Raw genomic sequence first — 6,904 nt, 5'->3', positions numbered from 1 at the left:
TTATTATTCAAATAAATTACACTCATTTGACTTTTCAAAGGTGAACAACTTGATACTTGGATTTTCGAAAGTTTATGTAAGTTTGAAAGTATCGTCTTTAGCTTGTTCACCAATTAGGGCGAAATCACGGGTTTGGTTCAAACGATCGAAAAACGCCAGACAGATTGAGCCACAGATTAACTGGATGGCTGCTTTAAACGCAATTCTCGACTTCACGAATGATATATTGCACATCAGATGACGAGTAACCTTTCGATGTGCACAGATGCTATTATTAAAATTGAGTTGGATCTTTCTGGCGAGTTTAATAAGGCAAAATTCTGAACTAAAGTATCAGAAGCACAGAACGTATACAGAGTAGGTGTATGTCGGGACTTCGGGTAGATTTCGCTTAGTGTAAGTGCGAGCAGTGCGCACGCATAAGGTACACGTGTTGTTAATCTGTGGTTCAGTCTGTCTGGCGCTTTTCGATCGTTAGCATCGCGAAATCACACAGCGCTGCATGTGGCCGATGTATGCATGTAGCTGATGTATGCTGTATGCTGGCCGATGTATGCATGTATGTGGCCGATGGGTGCATGTAGCTTTTGGCGATGAAGTGGTTCATAGCCTTCCTTACTTTTTCGATACCATTCGAACGCTTCCTACCAAAACTATGGAGTCATTAAAAAAAATTACCACTTACACGAAAACCATGTGAAATGTAAAGGAGGTATGTAAAAAAATAGGACTCCGTTCGAAAAAAATATCAAATAGATTATTTTCCAGGCCATTTCCAGGTACCTTACATTATATTTATATATAACATATAACTTTATTTTAATTCGTGTATCAATTCCTTTTCGAAAACACCCGTGGAAATCAACGGGCACGACACTACTAGATGCCAGACCGTCAACACACAGCCAATCAGGGCCAAGTGATCGAGGAGACGCGGGGAAGCGTGGTAGCGGGGAAGTGGGGAGGATGTGGAGCGTCATCTGACGTCAGGCCGAGCGACGGGTAACACACAACACACACACACACACACACATTCATTATGTAGATAAAACACTAGTATGTAGATAAAAATTAATGGTCAGTATATCGCTTATTACTTAAAGTATTTTTCGATAAGCAGCAAATAGTCGAGCAGTCAGGGACCGATAATACAGCTTACTAACCATATATTTCTGACCAAATAAATACAGGATATTTTCTAATAAAGTAGAAAATATACATGTATAGGTGACAGTGAGTCTGTATTCCCAGAGAAAGTATACTTTCGCCGACCCAGACACAAAATATTATATAGGTAAATACATTACGACATGTAATCTATTGGGAGAAGAGAGCATTTAAAATTCACAAATATTGTATTACTAGTTGTTTTACCCGGCTTCGCTCAGTATTTGTAATATAAACAGCGTAAACATGGCGAATCAAATAGTAAGTATTAATTTGTTTTTTTATTAAATTTATTTGAATCGAAAAAAAATCGACCGTCGTCATAGAAATTTTGACTTGTTTACGAAATTAACAACCAAAGACATATACATGCATACTTACATATAAAGTCTCTTTCGAACAAGTATTCGATATGGTTCGGTGATTATCCCGCAAAAAGCGATCTCGCGCACGTCACTAAAGGCTCGATAACGGAAAATCTGGCACCCAAAAACTCTATCAATCGAAAGCTACCCACGCGAAATATTGTTCTAACGAGAACTCGAATGCCAGATATTCCGTATTCGCGATTTTTGTGGCAACAATTGTCGTGCGCGCGATCGCAATTTGCGCAACAATCCCTTTACCATTCGACGTACTCCTGGAAACTAACAGAGCAACTGGTCACGAAGGGCTTGACCGATTTAGGATATAAATAAAAGAAAAGAAGTATAAAAATATAACTTACCCAGATATACAAATATTTCTTAACTTATGTCTTTTCTAAAAAAAAATAGAGTTAAAAAAAGTGTTCAATGATTTTTCCTCATTTTAATATGAATTCCCTAAAACGCCAATAAAAATATACTTTCACTTCCATTATGCCATCCCTATAGCATACATATAACCTCCGAGATCGTGTGATTTAGCACCTTTAGATTATTTTCAGCGGGAATATGTGAAGTCGTTAGTCTACACCGATAAACCAAAAACGATGGACGACTTGGAAGCCTTTGCCGCATTATTGCCGATATACGGCCCCAGCTACTCGAAAAAGTGGTCGATAGTTGGACTTCCAGATTTGTCTTTATTCAAACCAGCCGTGGCTGGCGCCACTAATGCCATAACATTAACTTCCAATAAATCCACGGCCATTACCACGATTTTTATGTGTTTTATTTCATTTTAAAGTTATATACCTCTAAAAAAATGATGTTAAACAATATTTTATATTATGTATACTGTACTGATTCAATCATTAAATTTTCTTTTTTCATATTTCGAACTTTTTTATTTATGAATAATTGAATTCTTTAATTTTTACCGTTGTTTTCAACTTCAACCTTTCAGGCTCATTTGAACGCATTTTTCATCGCTTTTCTTAGGATTTCAGGTCTCAAAGCTAAGTCTCTTAGTTTCTGGTGAGAAAAAAGACAACGACAAAAATAAATGCAAAGTCAGAATCGGAGTCGTTCGATCTTTTAACGACTCCGAATCTATATCAATATATATGTATAATAAAAGCGCTCTGCTTTCGTCCTATAAATGGATTAAATTGAGGCATGTCATCCTATTACACAAACATCTACGATGCACTTTATTTTGAGTACTTTTTTACGACTACTTTAGATGAAGTGCAGTTTTAGAAATAAAAAAATGCATTTTGAGCAAATTTTTTACGACTTCTTAACATGAAGTCGTAAAAAACTTTGTGCCATTTCAGATATTCAAGACGATTTCTTAGGAATTTACATGATTCAATCTCGATTCCTATTTTAAACTCAATTTATTTCAATTCCATGACCTTTAAAGCCATGAAATACTTCATAAATAGAAGTGAGTCAAACATAGAGTATTCGTACAGTTTTTGAACCATTTAACCAATTAAACTAAATTGAAAAATAAACTGTAATTATTGAGTTATTGGATTAATCAGTCATAAAAAAAAGGACATTCCCCAAACCCAAAAGTATCGTCTCCATGACCACAATCTTCAATCATTGATATATTGACAAAGAACATCTTAATTTTTTTTATTAACTGATTTCAAAATATGTAGTGGAAATATCAACAAGAAAAGTTACAAATTAAATATTAAAATTTCTTTATTTCTTAAAAAAATTGCTGCGAAAAATATGATCATAATATATAATACAAAGGAAAATATTAAAAATGTCTTTATAAATATGCAATTAAATAATACAAAATAAATAAAATATTTTTATAAAGATTATAATTAAAATATGACTATATGTATATTATTTAATGAGGATATATACATATATATGTATATGTATATACATACATTTCATTGAACATACTTTTGCTCGCATGCGACGTGTTCGCACAAATCCAAAGCAGTTTCATTAATGTCAAACATTATTAAATATGATATATGTATATAATTTCCAAGCACCGATCATGATTTTTTTTTAATTAAAATAAAAGCATATTATAATACATACATAAAATAATAATAAATAAACAATTGAAAAAAAAAACACGTAAAATTTTAATACTATAATACAGAACATCAGTCATTCGATCGAATGAAAATTACTGGTATCAGACGTGCATTTTCCAGAATAAAGAATAATATAAAATACATATTCATCTCGTCACTGGCTCGTCTATACTACAAAAAGCTATACAAGTTTCAAAAATATGATTCAATTACATATACATATATATAAGTATATATATATAATAGTATATTGCGGTAAAAAAACACACAGAATCATTCATAGCTCTCTCGTTAATCTCTATATGTATTTATTTTTTGAACAACTTCGATTTACTATTACGAACTATTGGCCGAAATTCGTGATACTATATTGTAATCATTTTAATGCACAACAAAATCAAAATACAACTACTTAAATGTTACACTTTTCAGTTTGGAATAGGACTGAGCGATGTCTTTGTATGTGTACTTATTTATATTTCAATGAAATGCAATCAATGTCTTTATGATTATTTTTGTTAAATTAAAACACAAAACGAAACGAAAAATTATTAACAGAGAGTATTTACGTTAAAACAGTCTTCAATCTAAGTCATATATATATATTCATTTACAAAAGTGAAACAATTGTGGATCATTTATCATTCGACAGGCATAATACTATGTAAAAAGCATGAATAAAATAAGCTTTGGAACGATCATGCATACTTAATTTTTTATTATTAAATTTACATTAAACAAAACTATGCAAAAACACTAACCTATGATCGGAATTCATTACTTTAAAATTTGGTATTCACATATTTATACAACCCTCAACATATTTTCGTTCTTCTTTTTTATATATATATATCTGTATATTTCATTAATTTCTTGCTTCGTTGCAAATAAGGCTATTTTCATATGAAAATCGAGATGGAATATAAAAGTGCCGAGATACAAAAAAATATATGGCTCTAAAAATGCATAGAACTATCATCATACCTCGAAAATCAACACTACTCAAGCTAGTAAAATTTTACATTGAGTATTTATGCCTGATGTAAAGTGACTAGAGAAGGTTTAGGAGAGGAAATGGTTAAAGCCAAAACTCCAATGGAATCCAATTCCAGATATATTATAGCTATCTGACCAAAGTTCTAAGGTTCTATATAAGCAATAAGCCTTTCAGTTTTATAAAGAAACCATAAACTCAATGGATGTCATGATTAAGTCGATGATTTTCTAGATATAACGGTAGATCTACATATATAAAAAAAAGGGTTGGAGGTTTAAAAATTCAATTAATATACTGAAATTCATTTCACTTTGTAAATAATCCTGTTTCAACTATTGTAAAACGAAATCACAACAAAATGACGTTGTTATGTAAACAACAGACAATAATATAATACGTCTTATCCATACTTGACTTATAAAATAAATTTAAAAACTAACCCGAGGAAATAACTGAGCAAGTTAATCAATGATTAGTGCATTAATTACTCTAATGACTACACATATCGAGTCACAATATTGCATGTACGTATGTACTTTTTATTGATATAATATAGTAATTATTATTTTGAGTCATTTAAATATAAAAATAATTCAAAGCATTTGTATTTTTTTAAATTTAATCTTTGAAGAATACTTGGGAATAACGTATTAATTAATATATATATTATATTAATGTATTGCAAAAGACGGACGCCATCACGATAGTTCCAATTGTAGAAAACATTCATAAATCTGACTCAACATTCCACTTATGTATATAATTATAGTCGTCATAAATCAGCGTTGAATATTGGATATTTAATCATACTATGCCAAATATCCAATAGTAGACTTAAAAATGAAGGCGGCGCTTACAAACAAGCATCTACATCTTCATACACGGTTGAGAATCGCAAAGAGCTACGTCTGGACAGTATTACTACACGGATGTGAGACGTGGATTCTGAAGACCGAGATGATCAGCCGCATCGAAGCTTTTGAGATGTGGGTCTACAGGCGTATGCTGAAGATCCCGTGGACCAAAAAGATATCAAACGAAGCTGTCCTCGGCATGATGGGGAGTGGCAGGGAACTTGTTTCTGTCATCGAGTGGAGAAAGATGGAGTACCTCGGACACATGATACGAGGTCCAAAATACGAATTTCTCCGTTTGATAACCATGGGGAAAATAGAAGGAAAAAAATGGATTGGCAGGAAAAAGTTATCTTGGCTTCGAAACATGCGCATGTGGACCGATATGAGCGCCGAAGATCTGTTCCGAGCCGCTGAAGATTCCGATGCGGATATCTTCAAATAATCGACGAGGTGGTCGCCAACGTCCGGATGCGGACAAGGCATTAACAAGAAGATGCTAAGGTATTAGGGACGTATTTTGTCTTTGAACTCTTTGAAGGAGACAAACTCTCCCGATATTACAAACCCCAAAATACAGTCCGAACATCTTAGTCTTTCTCCTTATAGCAAACAACCGTGTAATGAATATATAATTAGACAACAAGCATATGCGATGAGCTGTTGGTTTGAGTCAGATATAACATGTCTAGGATTAATCTCAATAGTTTAGGAACCTTATTCTATCGCAGAGGTCTCAAATAGATACAAAGTAATGAAAGCTACATACATACATATTATTAGTATAAAAATTGTTGGATTAATTTTGAAATTTAACAAAACAAATGAAAACGAGTAATATTATTAAAATGACGTGTAATAATATTTACAAATGTATTGGATTAATATTGTAAATTAACATAATAATAATAATAATCACACAAAAATTATTTGCATTGAGCAAAAACATAACAAATCATAATTTTAAATTATTTTAAACACAATTCATAACCGATAATAATACATATAATTAAATACTGCAATCGAAATTTAGAATTAAAATTCAATATATCTAGTAATTTAAGCTGTAACGTTCATAAATCCATTGAAATAATAATGTCTATCACAACTATTACAAAATTCAAAACGATGAAATAGATGACAGTGAATAAAATATGTATATAAATATATATATATATATATATATATATATATATATATATATATATATATGTATATATATACATATATATATATATATATATATATATACTAAACACACACCAGTACACATTCAGTAAGCGTATAAATGATCAAATAGAGGTACATGGTGTATTGCTGATGAGTATTTCAAAATTATGAATTAATCACAGTTAAAAAGTAGTCACAATGCTAATCATGGCAGTTTCAAACCTTCGTGGCAGTCATCGTATTGTGTGTTTGATGAGGCCGCCGCCGCCGTAG

Source organism: Arctopsyche grandis, chromosome 5 (genome assembly GCF_051622035.1).
Source record: "Arctopsyche grandis isolate Sample6627 chromosome 5, ASM5162203v2, whole genome shotgun sequence".
Classification (NCBI taxonomy): domain Eukaryota; kingdom Metazoa; phylum Arthropoda; class Insecta; order Trichoptera; family Hydropsychidae; genus Arctopsyche; species Arctopsyche grandis.
This window is presented reverse-complemented; position numbering follows the sequence as displayed.